We start from the raw sequence: 21,946 nt of genomic DNA, 5'->3' as shown, positions 1-21,946 counted from the left end.
TGACACTCTCTCCTCAATTTCTCGATGATATAAAACCTGCTGCTCTTCTTTGAACTTTCTCGACGTACTCCGTCAATCCTACCTGGTAAGGATCCCAGATCGTGCAGCAGTACTCCAAAAGAGGATGGACAATCGTAGTGTAGGCAGTTTCTTTAGTAGGTCTGTTACATTTTCCAAGTGTTCTGCCAATAAAACGCAGCCTTTGGTTTGCCTTGCCCACAACATTTTGTATCTGTTCTTTCCAATGGAAACTGTTTGTGATTGAATTTACGGACTTTACTTTTGACTGATTTATCGTGTAACCGAAGTGTAACGGATTCCTTTTGGGTCTCATGTGGATGACCTCATACTTTTGATTGTTTAGGGTCAATTGCAAAGTTTCGCGCCATTCAGATATCTTTTCTAAATCGTTTTGCAATTTGTTTTGATCTTCTGATGACTTTACTAGACGATAAACGACAGCATCATGCCAGCCGATGTGGTCGAGCGGTTGTAGGCCCTGCAGTCTGGAACCGCGCGACCGCTACGGTCGCAGGTTCGAATCCTGCCTCGGGCATGGATGTGTGTGATGTCCATAGGTTAGTTAGGTTTAGGTAGTTCCAAGTTCCAGGGGACTGTTGACCTCAGATTTAAGTCCCAAAGTGCTCAGAGCCATTTGATTTTTGACAGCATCATCCACAAACAACCTAAGACGGCTGCTCAGACTGTCTCCTAAATCTTTTATATAGATAAGGAACCGCAGAGGGCCTATGACACTACCTTGAGGAACGCCAGCAATCACTTCTGTTTCACTCGATGACTTTCTGTCGGTTACTACGAACTGTGACCTCTCTGACAAGAAATCACGAACCCAATCACATAACTGAGACGATATTCCATAAGCACGCAATTTTACTGCAAGTACTTGTGTGGTACAGTGTCAAAATTCTTTTGGAAATCTAGAAATACGAAATAAATATGAAATCCCTTGTCAAAAGCAAGCACTCAACACTTCGTGCGTGTAAGGAGCTACTTGTGTTTCACAAGAACGATGTTTTCTAAATCCGTGTTGACTGTGTGTCAACAGACTGTTCTCTTCGAGGTAATTCTGTCCCTAAGTTAGATTTAACCTCGTGTTGTAGCTACTTTCGAATTGAGATGGATTGTTAATAACAAATAGCTTCAAGATGATCTTGAGTGGGCTTCCTCAGTTACTCTTATTACACGCTTTTGCGCAATGAATACTTTTTTCCTTAATTATGAGGTACCCCAAAATATGATGCCATTCGAAAGCAGTGCATGAAAATAGGCTCAAATGGCTCTGAGCACTATGGGACTTAACTTCTGAGGTCATCAGTCTCCTAGAACTTAGGACTAGTTAAACATAACTAACCTAAGGGCATCACACACATCCATGCCCGAGGCACTACTCCAGGAGCGGGCAAACGTTGCACGCGGCTCATGAGCGCACAGCGCTGCACGTGTGCTGCTCGCGTGCAGGCGTCCACCGGGGCTGTGGCGACAGCCGGCAGGTTGCGGCAGTGTAGTGCCAGGCTAAGCTGCGGACGTTGATGCGGAGCGAGCACTATGTAGTGAACGTTGTATTTCAAGAAACGGAGAAGTGGAGATTTGCTATCTTTTAAAAAGTAATGGGAGAATCATTTTTTCTTTGTGCAAAAACGTGAAAATTCGAAATGTTTAATATGTGGCAGCATTCTCGCTGGTCAACGGAAGTTTAGTATTGAAGGCCATTATAATAAATTTCACAAGGACGAGTACAATTTATTGTCGGATTCTGAGTGGATGGGGAATTGACTGAGCTTAAGAAGAGCGATCTGACGATACCAGATGAATCTGTCGTAGTTGGCCGGCCGGAGTGGCCGAGCGGTTCTAGGCACTACAGTCTGGAACCGCGCGACCGCTATGGTCGCAGGTTCGAATCCTGCCTCGGGCATGGATGTGTGTGATGTCCTTAGGTTAGTTAGGTTTAAGTAGTTCTAAGTTCTAGGGGACTGATGACCACAGCAGTTAAGTCCCATAGTGCTCAGAGCCATTTGAATTTGTCGTAGTTGCTGTTGTCACGAGGGATCTGCGACTTTCTCTCGTCATGTCTCTCATCTAACTGATTTAACATTTTATGGAGCACTGTTTTCAAGTTTTCAGGACGACAACAATAATAGCCCAGCGGTATGTGCAAGTTATAAGACTGCGCTTAATATAGCGAGAGCTGGAAAACCATTTGCTGAACTAATAAGTCTTGGTTAAGAGCAAACATCAGTGATGAAAATTTACGTAACTGTTTGTGTTTGTCTGTATGTAGAAATTTTGTTCCAGATATTAAGCGTATTGTAAACTCCACCTGTGATAATTAAATAAAACGTATCGTAGGTAATAGGTACTCTTTCAAACCATGATTTCTTTCAAGCACTCCTACTAACCTTATTCATTCACTCAATAAAGCAAGCTAGGAAACAAAACGCATTACAGAGGAAGGAGCGGACAGAAGGTATGGTGGGGAAGAGAGATAAGCGGGTGGCCAGCTTGCCCCTGTGTGCACGCGGAACACCTGTTAACTGCACGCGTGCAAGTGCACCGCACATGAGCAGGATTCCTGCCCGCCCCTGCACTATTCGAACCTGCGACCGTAGCGATCGATGAAAACAGGGATAGTAAGCTAAATTACATATAAGTTTATCACTAAAATTTGCAATAACCCTAATTCAGACCTTTCAATAGGTCATCAAATTCTTTCTTCCGGTTCAACCTTTCATCAATGCACACCTGAGATTTGGTATTTCTGCATTTGTTATAGACTTCTGTTGAAACTCTATATTTATTAATGATGTTACGGCATTTACTGTCCAAAACTGTATATACTGTGTTTTACTAAGATTCAATCACTCAATAATTTTCTGGAAGACATTATCTGCAATTTCCTCAGCGATTTTTGTTTGTTGGGTGTGATTACTACACTTGTATCATCAGCAAAAAGAACTAGCTTTGCATCTTCCGGTACGTCCGTAGGTAGTATTGTCACGATGCTTCATCGTCACAAGTATCATCCATACCATGTGTCACTGCATCAAGAACTTTATGGCGACGATTTCCATAATTGGGAGTATTTTGTGAAGGGGTACGTCAACAAATAACTGCATCAAGGACTTTATGGCGACGATTTCCATAATTGGGAGTGTTTTGTGAAGGGGCTTGTCAACAAATGCAAAACGACCCCCACGTTCATTGCCGATGTACGACTTTTCGATGAGTCTACATTCACAAATCATGGTAGCGTTAACCGGCATAATATGCATTACTGGAGTGTAGAAAATCCCCACTGGTTATGGCAAGTTGATTATCAATATCCTTGGACGGTCAACGGATGTTATGGCATCATGGGGAACAGATTCATTGGTCCGTATTTTATCGACCCACATTGAATAAAGGCAAATACTGTGCGTTTTTGGAACAATAACTACCAGTACTACTGCAGGATGTTGCTCTGGACGTTCGATAACGTATGTGGTTTCAGAATGACGGTTGCCCTGCGCATTGAGCAACTGAAGCACGGTATGTGTTAGACGTTATTTACACTGGTCGATGGATCGGCAGAGGTGGCTCTATTATATTAATTGTCCCGGTAGGTCGCCGGATTTGAGGCCACTGGATTTTTTTTTCTATGTGGATATTTAAAAGATGACGTGTCAACAGGCCATGAAGACACGGTCGACCGCATCAGAAACGCATGTGCTGATACTCCTGCAGATATGCTTCTTTCCTATGTACGGTCATTTGAAAAGGGGATCACTTAGTATATTTAAGTTGGTGGTTTGAACACTTACTCTAATTGGAAAAGTTGAGTAGCCTTCTCCTCGAGCCACGGGCAGTGTCGCGTCGTGTAGTCCCTTGTTCGATATGTCGGAGGAATACAACGTTGCGAATGGGATTTCCAATTATAAGCAATGAAATACCGGCCTGCGCTTCCTTCGCAGCATGGAGAAGAGGGGTCCCACTGGATATCCAAGGTCCACTGAGTAGCATGTTGTAAATTACGATTGTGTATCCATTTCTATACCTATGATTACAGCACCATCTGTGGCGAAACGAAGAAAATGCTTCAGGCAGAACGTATGTAGCTTTTGCCGTAGAATCGTAATCTGTAATAAAAATTGGGGGTTCCCATCGAAAATTTCAAAGTTGCCGGCCGCCGTCCACGCACGAGTGGCTGATTGGTACCTTTCGATGTCCCCCTCCGAGAGAAAGAAATCGGAAGTATAACTTTCTTTGATCCGATGTGTAGTTTTCAATGTCTTCAGTTAAAATAAACATCCTTTATATGGAAACGAAGCGAAAGCTATGGATTTCGATACACCAAAATGCTCTCAGATGGTGATTCAAAAGCTTTAAAATCACGCCCTCTTGTTGAAGATTTATGGAGATAATCATGAAATACAAAAGGAAGAATTTATGAATCATGTTGCAAAAAAGTACTGAATGTATGTTTACACAAAATCTCTTTTGTACGGTACATATAGATGTATACATACATCTGCTTATCGATTTTCAATATTTATATCGCGAAATATACTCCTACTTTTTTCAGGGTCTATGCAGGTATGACACAGATAGTGAAAAAACCTGCAGAATATTCCAAAAAAGCAATACGTAGAAACAGAAATTATATAAAGTTGGGTATAAAAATATTTTTCGACATGATTAACATTTTACAATTGCAATAGTCTCAGCTAATTTATTATTTACAGAATATGAAAGACGCAATATAAGCATCAATATGTCATTACGCTGTTACTGGCATTCTCACTGCCCTAAAAGACAGTCATCATTGTGTTTTTATCAGTTAGCATTGGCAAAAGACATTGAGCCTGGCCCTCATGATTCTAATACAAAAATATCAATAAATCAATTTTGTTTGGATGAAATACTACCTCTGTATACTCGCTTGATTGATGAATCACTACTAATAGGATGTGCCCGATGTCTACCACAAAATGCTAATGAGCGCTTACACAACGTTATATGGAACAGGTGCGACAAGGAGACGTACGTCTCTGCAAAGAGAGTAAAAGTAGCGGCTTCTGTCAGTGTTTGTGAATATAATGTTGGGTCTCACAGATTTATTTCTGAGATTATGACAAAATTAGGACTTAAATATGCTTATCGAACAAAATAAGCATCAGAAAGAAGGAGAAAGTGGCGTTCCAGTAAGATGAAGTGAAAAATTTTAAAAATGCAAAGAAGTTCGCCGAAAATTTGATTTTGCCGAACACCAGAGAGAAGAAGCTATACTTGAACGTGTTGGTGTAAGCTACGGCGCTGGGCTGTTTTGATGTAATTGCGTATTATTCACACATATACGGTGCGCGTGGGGTGTAATATGTAAATTGAAAATAAAGAATACAATTTTCAAACGTATCAGGGTTTTTATAATTTGCCTGCACTTTTCGTATGTATATAGTGTTAAAAAGGTCACTGTACTTCAATTTCTTTGAAAAAATCAAAATGGCCGAATCGAAAAAATGTTACTTCTCCATCAGTTTTAAAAAATTTTGGCTCACAAGATTTTTATGAATTCATTCCTTGATAACCAACAACTCCACGTAATGGGTTTGAAAAATGTTGACTTTTTAAAAAAACTGAAATTTAAAAGTGATGAAAAATTCTGTTTATCAAATTGAATTTACCCACTAAATTCAACATTCCAAGATGTGTTATGAAACAGATTTTTCAGCCCCTTGCGATTTTTTTTACGACCGGGTTTAAATTTCGCCGGTACCTCCCCTTAACCATAGCACATTACGGTTTGCCGGGAAAAATGGACTGTTTCAGTGAGCTGTTACATACGTGGCTGAGAACCCCACACATCTGTCGGGAACAAGCTTTCAGTGCACTGTTGTAAAGCTAGCAACGCCACAGGAGGTTTTACTTTTGAAATAAGACGAAACTGCTACTCGTCGGATCGCACTACGTGCCTCCACTCAGCCTCCACTTAGCTTAGGGAAAGCATATGTTTTGAAAACATAAAACTAGAAGTTTAACTCTTCTATTAACTTTTCTTAAAAAATTTCACTAAATAAATGAGATAAATAAAATCTTTAAACCAACAAAGAAAATAAAAAAATTCAAAGATAGTTCGTGTGTTGCTTGGCTCACTGAAGACGTGCAACAGTGGCTTTCCTACACAATTTTCGCTCGGAAACTGGTGGAGATCAACCTACATTCATTGACAGCACAGCAGCAACTACTGTCACTTTGAAACCGAACGTCATTGACAAAGTGTGGAAATCGTCTCTTGACACCATCGGTTAGGATCGTTTTGCGACACCTCCTTACATGGTTGCGAGTGGTACACCCATTCCTCGTAGACAGGTTGGGCGCGCCGTGTTGATACACCGACAAATAGGACAACTCCACTCGCTGTGCGCGCGTGAGCATGTCCAAACACAGCTTCTCCCGTCATTCTGTCACGTCTCCATGCCTACCCTCCTCACTGCTTTGATTGTCTACTACCGGCTAGCCCATATACACCACTTCACTGCCATGGCTTACGTCAGAAGTGGAGGAACACATGACGGCCTCGTACTACTTCTTTTTTTTTTTCAGTCATCTGTCTTCTGACTAGTTCAATGAGGCACTCCACGAATTCATCTCCTATGTCACCGTCTACATCTCAGAGTAGCACTTACACCCTACGTCCCCAATTATTTACTGGATGTATTCCACTCTCTGTGTTTCTTTTCAGCTTTTACCCTTTACAGCTCCCTCTAGTACCATGGAAGTCATTTCCTGATATCTTAACAGATGTCCTACCACACTGCCCCTTCTTCTTGTCAGTGTTTTCCATACATTCCTTTCCTCGTCCATTCTGCGGAGAACCTCCTCATTTCTTACCTCATCAGTCTACCTAATTTCAACCTTCTTCTGTAGAACCACATCTGAAATGCTTCGATTCTCTTCTGTTCCCACAGTCCATGTTTCACTACCATACCGTGTTGTCCTCCAAACGTACATTCTCAGAAATTTCTTCCTCAAATTAAGTTCTATGTTTCGTAGTAGTAGACTTCTCTTGGTCAGGAATGTCTTCTGTGCTCCATCAGTCATGGATTGTTTTACTGCCTAGGCAGCAGAATTCCTTAACTTCTTCTGCTTCGTGACCATCAGGCCTGGTGTTAAGTTTCTCGCTGTTCTCATTTCTACTGCTTCTCATTACTTTCGTCTTTCTTCGATTTACTCTCAGTCCATATTCTGTACTCATTATCCTGTTCATTCCATTCAATAGATCCTGTAATTCTTCTTCATTTTCGCTGAGGATAACAATGTCATCAGCGAACTTTCATTGATATGTTTTCATTCTGAATTTTAATTCCACTCTTGAATCCTTCTTTTATTTCCGTCATTGTTTCTTCGATGTACAGATTAAACAGTAGGGGCGAAAGAGTACGTCCCCGTCTCACACCGTTTTTAACCTGAGCACTTCGTTCTTCGTTTCCCACGCTTATTATTCCCCCTTGGTTGTTGTACATACTGTACAGTACCCTTCTTTCTCTGTATCTAACCCATATCTTTGTCAGAATTTAGAACATCTTGCTCCAGTTCATATTGTCGAACGTTTTTTCCACGTCGATGTGAATGTGTCTCGAGTTTTCTTCAGTCTCGCTTCCATTATCCATTATCAAACGCAACGTGAGAACTGCCCCTCTGCTGCCTTTACCTTTCCTCCAGCCAAACTCAGTTTTCTTTTCCATTCTTCTGTATCTTATTCTTGTCACCAACGTGGATGCATGAGCTGTTAACCTAATTCTGCGATAATTCTCGCTATTGTCGACTCTTGATACCTTCGGAATTGTGGAAATGATATTTCTCCGAAAGTCTGTCGATATATCGCCATTCACATACATTCCACACACCAGCATGAGTTGTCCTTTTCTTGCCACTTCCCCCAATGATTTTAGAATTTCCGAAGGTATGTTATCTCTTTTCCCGTATTTGATCTCGAAACCTTCGCAATACCAAGGTGGGTCACTTTGTGCCCACCTTTTCAGAATATTTTTAAATTTTGAAAAAATAGTTATTGTTTTAATGCTTTCTGATATCATATTCCGTAACTGATCTAAATTTTTCTGTTAAACTTAACCCAAAAATTTAAGTCTTAGTAGTGGGTGTGACATTTTACAACAGATATCATATTCATATTTTCAAGTTTAGGACCCTTTTTCACCATAATTAGCAAAATTCGTACTTTTTTAAATTTTTTTGTCATCGTCATAAAGTACCCCTCCACTCACTGTAAATGTTACGGAAATATCGCTGGTGTTGTTAAGATTGTACTAAAAGATATTTTCAGCTTCTGTGCGCTATTTATGCATCTGTACCTATTTAAAAACTACGTTGTTTATAAAGTTAAACACATTTAACGAAATTTCTTTTTTTTTAAGTTTTTATGTTGGTGGGCACAAAGTATCCGCCCCCCCCCCCCTTTGGTACTATGCATTATCGAAAATGTGTTGGTATTACTAGGGTTGAGTCATCGAAAGGTCTTTTAAGTTCTGATTCCAATACTGGATCCTCTATCCCTTCTTTGTCGACTCCTGTTTCTTCCGGTTCTACAGCGCCACAAAGCGATCCGTGCTGAAAGGTGGCTGACTAATATCTTGTCAGGTGGACACACTTTCCTATGAGAAAATTAACTCCTACAGCGACGTGGAACTATCGTGGCTGTCAGAGATCGACCCTTAAGCCGTCGGCACACGGACCGTGCATCCGAACGTTGAGCGTTGAGCGTGCCGAGTTTCTGACGTCATAGCTTGGAGTAGCACGCTCGGGAGTCTTCCCGAACGTGCAGAGCAGTATCTGGCATGTCAGATATTCTGAGCGTGCGTCTGAGCGTTGACCAATGAGATGTAACAACGCTACCTACGTCACACAGTACAGAGTTGAGAGGCACCATATTGGCATTCATTTCAAGCCTACATGTATATATGCCGTTTCTGAGCACCAGCAAATTGAGAATCACTGGAAAACCCGTTGTTAGTTGTGTGATTCGTTCCAATAAAATAATGAGAAACATCATATTCGTGGCAAAAGAATTTACTGTAACTTGCGTATTATGAGAGTAGGCTATTTGAAGGCAGCGACACACAGAAGATCCACCCAAAACGCATTCTTCTTGGTACAGTTTGTTATAATTAAATTTCAATTAGTAAATTATCTACGATTAACGTTTTCAGTAAGTGGTAATATAATATGATAAATTCTAAGCAGCATGATGTTGGTTTAGCGTAATGAATAGCGTCACTGTCCTCCACTTAGTTTTTGTTGAGGCAGTGGTTCGGGTCTTAACACTTCCAAATTTTTTTCCTAACATTCGCGTTTTTATTAGGTTCTGATACTTTATGGTCAGTTTAATACAAGTATATGCTATAATATTTGATGTTATGTAAATATAAGTTCACCTGTTTTTGAGGGGTGACTTTGTTCGACTGGCTTAATCTACAGGACAAGAAATGGCTCTGAGCACAATGGAACTTAACTTCTGAGGTCATCAGTCCCCTAGAACTTAGAACTACTTAAACCTAACTAACCTAAGGACATCACACACATCCATGCCCGAGGCAGGATTCGAACCTGCGACCGTAGCGGTCGCGCGGTTTCAAACTGGAGCTCCTAGAACCGCTCGGCCACCCCGGCCGGCTCTACAGGACAGCTTGCGCTACTTGTATAAAGATATTTTGCTCCTTTTTCTTTTACGCTTCGTAATTCACATGTTGCAAAGATTCTGCTACTGTGTAGGAACAGTGATCAAGTAAGACTGACCTTGGGGTTTTACTAAAATGTGGGAATGATGAAATAATGTTTATCTTGTGCGGAGAAGTGTTCCAAATTTGTAGCGCACTGTTTGTAATGGAACTTTTATAAGCCTGTGTCCTTATTGATTGGACATGGTACTTTCCTTTTCGTGGACGATGGAGGAAATGTGCATTTTAATAGAGCTAACGTGGGAATTTTACGCGCGCCTGTTGAGTAAACAGTATGATTTATGAACTAGAAACATCCCTCAAACTGCCGTTGGAGTGCGTTGCGATCGCGTATACCACGTTGTGGCCCACGTACCGTATGCACAAGTCGCATCGTTCCTGAGCGTTCAGCAGCACGTTGAACTTGGCACGCTCAACGTTAATGTTCGACAGCACGGTCCGTGTGTCGACGGCTTATTAGCCGGAGCCGTCACCACCAGTGGCGCCACCGTCTGCGATCAGCGCCCTCGTAAGCAGCCACGCCACCCAGACTACACGACATGTCACGTGGCAGGACTCCGTGACCATGGACTGTCTCCACTGAGGTGACAAAAGTCATGAGATAGCGCTATTCACACATACAAATGGCGGTAGCATCGTGTCACAAGGCATAAAAGGGCAGTGCATTGGAGGAGTTACGAGTACCATTCAAACCCACCTCCACCAGTTCACTGCCTGATGCAACCAGTGGCTCCTTCGCATCAACCCTTCCAAGATACAGGCAATCATCATAGGTCATACCACCCACTCCTTCCAGATCCACGATTTTTAACGTACCATTTATGGTCGCCTATCCACCTCACTCCTACCTTAAAATACCTTGGCCTCACCCTCGACTCTCCTCTCACCTGGACTCCCCATCTCCTGGGCAACACAAAGCCCACAATGGACTCCGCCTCCTGAAACTCCTCTGACTGCCCAGACATGGGGACTGCATCCTTCCACCATCCTTCACACCTACAAATCCTTGATATATCCCCTCCTTAATATGCCAGCATCACCTTGATTTCCACCCTACCCAGATTCTATAAAACCCTCCAAATCGTCGAATACCATGCTCTCTGTTTCACTTTCTGTATCTGCCTCCCATTCCCCACAAATATCCTCTATGGCCTCATCCCCTTCCCACGTCTTCTCCATTTCCTTGAACACATCTCCACCCCGTACATCATCCGCAATTCCCCCCATCCGCTGGTGTCTCCTATCCTTTCTACCCCCAGCCCATTGCTGCACCTTTATCATTGTATCCACACCCTCCATCTCCTTTACCAACGTACCTATGAGCTTCACCCCGATATCAGTACCTTCTATAACCCACCATCCTCCCCCCTCCTCAGGGCTCCCTCTCCCCTCCTTTTCCCTTCCCCTGAGCGGTTTTTTCCTCTCTCCTATGGCCCCTCCCTTTCCAGTGCACCCCTTCTGCATTTCTGTAGTCCATCCTGACTTGCCTTCCCTCTCCCCCTCCCACCCCGCCCGTCTCCTGCCCCTTGGTGTGCCCCTGACTCCTTTGCTTTTCCTCCTGCCCCCCTCCAGCCTCCCCCCCCACTGCCCCCTCCTGTTCCCTCTTTTCCCTCCTCTTAGCCCTCCCCTCCCCTGGCAGGTCCCTCCCAGCAGTTTTTATTCTTTGCTGTGAGTGCTCTATCTCATGTAGTCGTTTTAAAGTGTCACCATTCTGGTGTGTTTTAATACTGTGGCCAACTTTTAACTTGTGCATGTATTTTATGTGCTACGCAAATCGCCAACTGTATCATTTATCTTTATGTGGACTTTCTTAACTGTCCCACAATGAATGTCTCCTTGAAAGTGCATATTTTAACCCCCATTGTCTCCCCTCATTATGTTCTAATGTACCCCTTTTTATCGCCTTTTATATAGTTTTCATCTGTTTATTAACTGTATCATTCGGCTGAAGAGTGGCAGATTGTGCAGCTGCCAGCCCTCCCACGCCCATATGGGGATGGGGAATGAAATCACAATAGAGGAAAAAAAAGGGGAGCTGTTATTTGTACTCAAGTGGTTCATGTGAAGAAGTTCCCAACATGATTTATGGCCACATGACGGGAATTAACAGACTTTGAAAGTTGAGTGGTGGCTGAAGGTAGATGCATGGGATAGTCCGTTTTGCAAATGGTTAGGGAATTCAGTATTCCGAGATCCTCATTGTAAAGAGTTTGCCGAAAAAAATCACATTTTATGCACTACCTCTCACCACGGACAATGGACTGGCGACGCCCTTCACTTAACGACCGAGAGCAGCAGCGTTTGCATAGAGTTGTCAGTGGTAACAGTCAAGCAACATAGCCTGAAAGAAACTGCAGAAATCAATGTGGGACTTGCGACGAACGTATCCGTTAGGATAGTGCGGCGAAATTCGGCTTTAATGGGCTATGATAGCAGACGACCGTCGCGAGTTCTTACTGCGACAGCACGACATTGCCACAGTGCCTGTCTTGGGCTAGTGACGATATCGGTTGGACGCTAGACGACTGGAAAACCGTGACCTGGTCAGATGAGTGTCGATTTCATTTCGTAATAGCTGATGGTCAGGTTCGAGTGTGGCGCAGAACCCCACAAGCACGTGAACCCAAGTTGTCAACGAGGTACTGTGCAAGGTAGTGGCTCGATGATGGTATAGGCTCTGTTTACATGGAAGGGACCCGGTCCTCTGGTCCAAATGAACCAACTGAGACCATTTACAACCATTCATGGGCTTCATGTTCCCAAAAAACCATTGAAGTTTTATGGATGACAATGTGCCATATCACTGGGAAGTTGTTGTTCGCAATGTGTTTGAAGAACATTACAGACAACTCCATCGAATTAGTTGGCCACCCAGATCACCCGACATGAATCCAATAGAACATTTGTGGGACATAATCGTGAGGTCAGTTCGTGCACGAGATCCATGGTTGGCAACACTTTCGCAATTGTGGGCGGCTATATAGGGAGCATGGCTCAATATTTCTGCAGGAGACGTCCAGCGACTTGTTGAGTCCATGCCACGTCGAGCTGCTGCGCTACGCCGGGCAAAACTAAGTCCGACACGATGTTAGGAGGTATCCCTTGACTTCCGTTTACTCAGTGTATAACTGAGCTCCCACAGCTCGGAGCGACCATTCTCTCCTGCGATCACTTACCTGGAACATTCAATTAGCCTTTTGCTACCCGTCGGCAACTTTGGCTTCAACTCTGAACATTGTATGGGCTGTGTTTTCGGCTGGCTGCATTCTGTTGTCTTAGGCAGAAGTTACAGGTGTCTAAATGTCTGCATCTGCTGTGTGTATGTATTTCGTTCAATACATTCTGCTCATAAGTGCAAGCTTCAACATTAATTATGTTAGCTACTTGATGGAAATTTCCCTACAGACAGAGTGCGGCACGATATCGGGAATGGAAAATCGCCCACGGACACAGAACTAAAATCTAGTGTCGCCAAAGGGAAGACTGTTGCTGTTCATGTTATCCATCAATAACATAGTGGATAAGGCCAGTCACAATCTCGGGCTTTTCGTAGATGATGCAGTTTTCCATGAGGAAATTGTGTCCAGTAAAACCTACATTAAAATTCGGTCAGTTTTCCGCAGATATCTGCTGGCTGCTAAGGGTGGTAACTTGCTCTTAATGCGGGGTAATGCAAAGTCGTAACGCTAGAAAGTTGTAGTGAAATGCAGGAAGACCTGCAGAGAATTGGTCGGCAATTGACCATCAACGTAAACAAATGTAACGTACTGCTAATGCTTACACAGAAACACCCTCCAGTGTATGATTATATAATTGCAGAAAAATCAGTGGAAGTATCTACTTCCACAACAGTGTAGGAATAGGATTACGGGGCGATTTGAGGTGGCACGACCATATAAAATTAATCGTGGGTAAAGCAAACTGAGATTCATCGGAAAAATGCTCAGGGTATATAGTCCATCGACAAAGGAAGAGCACTCGTTTGACCAATGTTTGAATGTAGCTCGTCAGTCTGGGATCCGTACCAGATAGGACTGATAAAAGAAACAGAGCAGATTTGTTTGTTATTGTTGTGGTCTTCAGTTCAAACACTAGTTTGATGCAGCTCTCCATGCTACTCTATTCTGTGCAAGCCTCTTCATTTCCGAATAACTACTGCAACCTACATCCTTCTGAATCTGCTTAGTGTATTCATCTCTTGGTCTCCATCTACGATTTTTACCCTATACGTTTCCCTCCAGTACTAAATTGGTGACCGCTTGATGCCTCAGAACGTGTCCTACCAACCGATCCCTTCTTCTAGTCAAGTTGTGTCACAGATTCTCTTCTTCCCAATTCTAGTCAGTACCTCCTTATTAGTTACGTGATGTACCCATCTAATCAGACTCGTTTAGTATGCGTAAAAGCATCAGGGACATGCGAGATGCTCAGTCAGCTACAGCAGCAGACGCGGCAAGAGAGGGGCGTTTCAATGTTGAAATTGCGAGAGCGTACATTCTTAGAAGAGCTAGTCTGCACAATGCTTCCCCCTACGTATATCTCTCGAAAAGACCTTGACGATAGATTAGAGACATCCGAACCCGCACAAAGGCTTATCACGAATCGTTCTTCCCGTGAACCATTCGCGAATGGAACAGAAAAAAGGGAGAGGTGACACTGGTACACAAAGTACCCTTCGCCACACACCCCTAAGGTGGCTTGCGGAATGTAAATGTAGATGTACATCAAACGTAAAAGCATGGTATTCTTGGACTACAGGATCCATGCGTCACAACTGGACTCAAACCTGTCATAGACGAACACTGTGCAACGGAATTAAAGGATCACTCTTTCGGAACATAGTTATCGTCTTCCATGTATCAATCGTATAACTGCGGCTGCTGGCACGAATTATGCCGATACTAAATCAATTGCTAAATCCAAAATCACTTGATAATTATATCAAATTACTGCAAAATAGAACATAACTCTGAAATTTGGCTCAAACATGTATACAACCTTCTTCTGCAATGGTGCAAAACCGTGGCGCCTTGCGAGGTCAATCTTGACCTCGACGACGCTTGAAAATCCAAGGTGTCGACACATGTGGAAGAATAATCACAGTTCAGTTTACGTGACATGTAAGGTCGATTAATGATATCACATTGGTATCAAATATCACCACAATTCTACACAACGGCACCGCAGAAGCGTCTCAAGATAGGAAGGTTGTCACAGTCCCTCTTTCCCACATTTCGTCCCTTCTTTTGGCGCCTCTCCGATGGAGGTCAGAGCCGCGACGCCCACCGTTGAAAACACCATGTTTTCTTATGGGTGATCGAGAGAAACATTTCAGACACACCGACGCTCAGAATCGACACGAAAAGGCCTTAGACGGTGGCATAAAGGGCGTCAGTGAAACCATTGCTTTCCTTTGGGCGCTGATTACCAAACACAGTAGTTCGTTGAGCTATGATCAATAGGGCGACGTTGATAACGCTTGACACCACTGCCACCTATCGGGCGTTTCAACGCCACTCCTAGGACATCGCCGGGCTGCATCCACATTAAACGTGATCGCACGCCTTTGGAGCGCAGCGCGACCGTAATTGTACCTGCACGATCTTTCCTCGAGATATTTGTTGGAGGGAGCAGTACATTGGTTGGCTCTCCTGAGAACCTAGGTTCTAGGAATCTGGACCGTAAAACACTCTGTGATCCACGAAACCTCTCTTACAGAGTCAGTCACTGGAGTTGCAGTGACACTATCGCTGCTCTTCTTTTGATCTTCACTGTTTCCTCTATGAATTCTGTCTGGTGTGGATGCCAAATACAGGAGTAATGTTCAAGTATCGGTCGAATGAGGGATTTCTTACCTACCCCCTTCGCTGTTACACTACACTTCTTGAGGATTCCCCCAATTATGATCAGCCTTGCATGTGATTTCCCTTCGATTGGTTTTATTTCGTCGTATCATTTTAAGTCACTTCCTGGGCATACTCCCAGATATTTAACCGATGCGATTGGCCCCGGTGGCTATTCTGCGTTCGATTAATCAAATAATAACGGGCCATTTTTCCTATTCATGAGCAACACGTAGCGTGTGTGTTTATGTTGAGGATCATCTGCCAATCCTAGAACCGAGCGTCTATCCTCTGCGAGTCTTCCTGCATTTCGCTACAATTTTCCTGCACTTCGACTTCTTCGTATACAACAACATCATCCGCGAACGGCTTCATGAGGTTTCCGATGTTTGGTTTGCGGTGCGCTCAATTGCGCTGTCATCAGCGCCCGTACAAAGTCCCAACTTTTACACAATCCAATTTTTTTTTTTTACACAGCCCATTCTAGCCACTATTACGAATGATGATGATGATGATGATGATGATAATGATGATGACGACGACGATAATGATGATGATGATGATAATGTCAACACAAACACCCAGTCCTCGGGCACAGAAAATCCCCAACTGAGCCAAGAATCGAACCCGAGACCCCGTGATCCAGAGGCAGCAACGCTAGCGACTAGACCCGACCTGCGGACATGAGGTTTCCGACATCATCCACGAGGTCGTATATATACACTTGTGTGCATGCAAGTAACTTTCGCGTTATGTGTTACTGGCAAATAACATAGCTCGATGAAACATAGACAATACATAAAAAGAACTGCTACAGTACAGAACAGAATGTAAAGGCGCAATGAGGCGAAGTGAAATGGCACTTTTATTCGAAGACAAGAATTACTGTGGAGTTACCAGCATTCATGATGACCCCCTAGATATTTCAAAAGGCTGGACATGGTTCTCAATCGTAGTTGTGATCACAATGGACTGCGATACGTCTTCTGCAACGTGCTCCTATGCTGACCACAAGGCTGGTTCTTCTGGTAGCGCGTGTAGTTCCTCCAACAGTCAGTTTGACAAACGCTGGATGGTCTTTGATGCATGCGGACGTGCTCCAACGTATCCCACACGTAATCGACGGAGTTTAAGTTGGCGGTACGTGCACGCCAGTCCAGTCGCCGAATATCCTCTCGTTCCTATAGCTCCTCAACCTGCGCTGCTCGATGCAGTCGCGCATAGTCATCCAAGATGTACCCCTCAAAAGTCGGACATGGCGAACGAATACAGTGTCACAGTAACGTTTGTTGGTGAGGGTACCGTGTTCAGAGATTTGGAGGTCAGTATAATCTTGCGACACTATGGCTACCTACACAGTAACACCTAGACCAGCAAAATGATTGTGTTTGACAATGTTTCTGGGCGCATTAAGCGTTCCCAGTTCTCGCCATATGAGGATACGATACGTGCAGCACTGTCGACCATGATCGTTTTTTTGGTGCAAGTGTTATGGTGTGCTGAAGCGTAATTTCACATAGGTGAGCTGGACTCCAAAACTTTGAACACAGTACAGTCACTCGTTTGCATTTCTTCAGGGATGCATTGGGGCTTCGTTCATTCTTATGGACGGCAATCCGCGACCACATGCAGAAGAGTGATTTCCTGCAAGGGAAGTCACAGTTCGTAGTAACTGACGGATAGTCATCGTGTAAAACAGAGAGATATCTTGCTTTCCTCCAGTGAAATGTTATAGGCCCTTTCCTGTTTAGGAGACAATCTGAGCAGCCCTCTTAGACTGTTTGCAGATAAATACTGTCGTTTGTCGTCTAGGACAGTCATGAGAAGATGAAAACCAACGGCAAAACGATTTACACAAGATATCTGTATGGTGCGAAAGGTGGCACCTGACGCTAAATAATGAAACGTTTGAGATCATCCGCCTGTGTACTAAAAGGGATGAGTAAAATTTTGTTTACACAATAAATGGTTCAAATGGCTCTAAGCACTATGGGACTTAACATCTGAGGTCATCAGTCCCCTGGGCTTATGTGGGTTGTTTTTTAAGTAAGGGCCGTCTTTATTTTTAAAAAAAGATACAAATACTTTTGTAAAAAAACTTTTATTTTCTGATTCTACACACTTTTACCTATTTTTCTACATAGTTGTCTTGTTTATTTAAGCACTTGTCATACCGTACAACTAAGTTTTTAATCCCCTCTTCAAAGAATTCGGCCGCCTGCTCCGACAGCCAAGAGTTCACGGCCGCTTTCACTTCATCGTCGTCATTGAAGCGCTGCGCGCCAAGATGGTGTTTCAGGTACCGGAAAAGGTGAAAATCGCTAGGAGCAAGGTCGGGGCTGTATAGTGCATGGTCCAAAACTTCCCAGCCAAAAGAATCAATCAAATCCCGAGTCTTTTGAGAGGTGTGAGGCCTAGCGTTATCGTGCAGGAACAAAACTCCTTTTGTCAGCATGCCGCGCCTTTTGTTTTGAATTGCTCTGCGGAGCTTCTTTAGAGTTGCACAGTAGGCATCTGAGTTGATTGTCGTTCCTCGTGGCATAAAGTCCACTAGCAAAACACCGCGTCGGTCCCAGAACACAGTTGCCATAATCTTGCGCTTTGACAGCGTCTGTTTGGCTCTGACCTTGACGGGTTAGGTTGTGTGTCGCCATTCCATCGATTGTCGCTTGCTTTCGGGAGTGATATGGGATACCCATGTTTCATCTCCAGTGACAATTTGACTCAACATGTCATCCCCTTCTTCCTCGTAACGAATCAAAAAGTCCAATGAAGTGGCAAATCTCTTCCCTTTGTGGTCCCCTGTGAGGAGTCTGGGTACCCACCGAGAACACAGTTTCTTAAAGTTTAGGTTTTCGGACACAATTTTGTACAAAACCGATCTTGAAACTTGTGGAAATTCCAAAGAAAGAGTGGAAATTGTGAATCTTCTGTCCTCACGAATCTTTGTTTCGACTGCAGCCACCAAATCATGTGATCACAGAGGGCCGGCCCGAGCGTTCTTCGTCATGGACGTTTTGACGGCCATTTTTAAACTCTCTAACCCATTGACGCACTTTACCTTCACTCATTGCATTCAAGCCATGAACTTCTGTTAACTGACGATGAATTTCTGCAGCTGATAGGCTTCTAGCGGTCAAAAAACGTATCACTGACCGTATCTCACACGCGGCGGGCGATTCAATAATCGTAAACATTATAAAGTAGCACAGCGATGCGTATACGTCAGCTACAGAGCTGCAACTTGCGTTAGTGTGAACGGGAAGGATGCCGGCAAGTGGCGCGGTGGCTTGTTGCGGCGTCCGCGCGAACTACGGGACTATACGCGCGAACGGGCCTTACTTAAAAAACAACCCTCGTAGATCTAGTTAAACCTAACTAACCTAAGGACATCACACATATCCATGCCCGAGGCAAGATTCGAACCTGCGACCGTAGCAGCCGCTTGGTTCCGGACTGAAGCGCCTTACACAATAAATCTCACAAATGTAAAGGCCTCAATTCGGCTAAATACCTAGGAATTGCGATTACGGACACCTTGAATCAGAACGATCACGTAGATAATGGTGTGGGAAAGCAAACCAAAGACTGCGTTTTATTGGCAGAACGCTTAGAAGACGCAAAAGGTCTACTAAAGGCACTGTCTACACTACGCTTGTCCGCCCTCTGCTGGAGTATAGGTGTGTGGTGTGGGATCTGCATCAGAAACGGTTGACAGAGGCCACCGAAAAAGTTGGAAAAAGGGCCCCTCGTTTTGTATTATTGCGAAATAGGGGAGAGGGTGTCACACGTACGGTACGGCAGTTGGGGTGGCGTTTCTTGATGCTGCGAGATCGTCTCACGAAATTTCAGTCACCAACGTTGTCCTCCCAATGCGAAAATATTTTGTTGACACCCTCCTTCATTGGAAGAAATGACCATTGTAATAAAGTAAGAGGAATCAGTGCTCGAACGGGAAGATCTAAGTGTTCGTTTTCCCCAAGCGTTGTTAGAGGGTTGAACGGTAGACAAATAGTGTGGAAATTGTTTGGTGAACCCTCTGCCAGGCATGTAAGTGTGAATTGCAGACTAGTTATGTAGACATAGGTGTGGAACAGCGCTGGTTGCGGAGCTCTTGGAGCGAGCGGATGGCCTGACCTGCCCATTTCCCCGACTGAAATCCCATCGGTCGCGTGTAGGAGACGGGTTGCAGCACGTCTGCATGCACCAATGCCCATCCAACAGTTGTCGACCGGTCTGGTGTACAAACGGAATGTCGTACGACAAGAACTCCTTGTGGACAGCATGGGAGCAGGTTGCAGAACATGCTTTGCCGCCTGCGTTGATGACCCACCCAACTAAGAACCATGTCCCGCCTCTTGGAATGTCCAAAGGAGCATCACGAACGATGGTGACTCCAGTGTGATTATTGTCTTTGAGTAAAAGTGTCATTTCTGTTCGTCTTATTGTGTATTTCTTCCATCACCTTCTTTTCTATACTGTAAGAGCCATTTCTATGTACTGACCATGTTTCATCGAGTTATGTTTCTTGACAGTGACAGATAACGTGAAATTACTTTAGAATTATGTTAATACCTTCAGCTGCTAACGGGCGTTGATATATATCACTGAGGACAGGTGAAAATGTGTGCCCCGACCGGGACTCGAACCCGGGATCTCCTGCTTACATGGCAGACGCTCTATCCATCTGAGCCACCGAGAGCACAGCATATAGCGCGACTGCAGGGATTATCTCGCGCCCGCCTCCTGCGAGACCCACATTCTCACCTTGTATGTCCACACACCACATTCGTAGTGTCCCACCCCAACACACTCATTACTCGTGGAAGACATTCTTACCAAGTCCCGTAAGAGTTCGGGGAATACGTATACATCCTCACAGAAGAAGGAGGTTATGGCCGGTGTTGCCAGAACTATACAGGGTGTTACAAAAAGGTGCGGCCAAACTTTCAGGAGACATTCCTCACACGCAAAGAAAGAAAATATGTTATGTGGACATGTGTCCGGAAACGCTTACTTTCCATGTTAGAGCTCATTTTATTACTTCTCTTCAAATCACATTAATCATGGAATGGAAACACACAGCAACAGAGCGTACCAGCGTGACTTCAAACACTTTGTTACAGGAAATGTTCAAAATGTCCTCCGTTAGCGAGGATAAATGCATCCACCCTCCGTCGCATGGAATCCCTGATGCGCTCATGCAGCCCTGGAGAATGGCGTATTGTATCACAGCCGTCCACAATACGAGCACGAAGAGTCTCTACATTTGGTACCGGGGTTGCGTAGACAAGAGCTTTCAAATGCCCCCATAAATGAAAGTCAAGAGGGTTGAGGTCAGCAGAGCGTGGAGGCCTGCCCAAACGTTCACAGAAAATCTGTGTTGATGACGTGATTGCACAATTGCGTGCGGATTCTCGTCAGCCCACACATGTTGATTGTGAAAATTAACAATTTGATCACGTTGGAATGAAGCCTCATCCGTAAAGAGAACATTTGCACTGAAATGAGGATTGACACATTGTCGGATGAACCATTCGCAGAAGTGTACCCGTGGAGGCCAATCAGCTGCTGATAGTGCCTGCACACGCTGTACATGGTACGGAAACAACTGGTTCTCCCGTAGCACTCTCCATACAGTGACGTGGTCAACGTTACCTTGTACAGCAGCAACTTCTCTGACGCTGACATTAGGGTTATCGTCAACTGCACGAAGAATTGCCTCGTCCATTGCAGGTGTCCTCGTCGTTCTAGCTCTTCCCCAGTCGCGAGCCATAGGCTGGAATGTTCCGTGCTCCCTAAGACGCCGATCAATTGCTTCGAACGTCTTCCTGTCGGGACGCCTTCGTTCAGGAAATCTGTCTCGATACAAACGTACCGCGCCACGGCTATTGCCCCGTGCTAATCCATACGTCAAATGGGCATCTGCCAACTCCGCATTTGTAAACATTGCACTGACTGCAAACCACGTTCGCGATGAACACTAACCTGTTGATGCTACGTACTGATGTGCTTGATGCTAGTACTGTAGAGCAATGAGTCGCATGTCAACACAAGCACCGAAGTCAACATTACCATCCTTCAATTGGGCCAACTGGCGGTGAATCGAGGAAGTACAGTACATACTGACGAAACTAAAATGAGCTCTAATATGGAAATTAAGCGTTTCCGGACACATGTCCACGTAACATCTTCTCTTTATTTGCGTGTGAGGAATGTTTCCTGAAAGTTTGGCCGTACCTTTTTGTTGTTGTTGTTGTTGTTGTTGTTGTGGTCTTCAGTCCTGAGACTGGTTTGATGCAGCTCTCCATGCTGCTCTATCCTGTGCAAGCTTCTTCATCTCCCAGTACCTAC

General features: G+C 44.2%; 1 non-coding gene across 1 annotated transcript; it reads right to left on the bottom strand.

Annotated features, from left to right (window-relative positions):
- Positions 1-20,220: 20,220 nt before the first annotated feature.
- Trnat-ugu lies at positions 20,221-20,295 on the bottom strand. The gene has a single exon. It is a non-coding gene; the product is annotated as a tRNA-Thr (tRNA).
- Positions 20,296-21,946: the final 1,651 nt, after the last annotated feature.

The sequence above is a fragment of the Schistocerca piceifrons genome, chromosome 2, assembly GCF_021461385.2.
Source record: "Schistocerca piceifrons isolate TAMUIC-IGC-003096 chromosome 2, iqSchPice1.1, whole genome shotgun sequence".
Classification (NCBI taxonomy): Eukaryota; Metazoa; Arthropoda; class Insecta; order Orthoptera; family Acrididae; genus Schistocerca; species Schistocerca piceifrons.
This window is presented reverse-complemented; position numbering and strand designations above follow the sequence as displayed.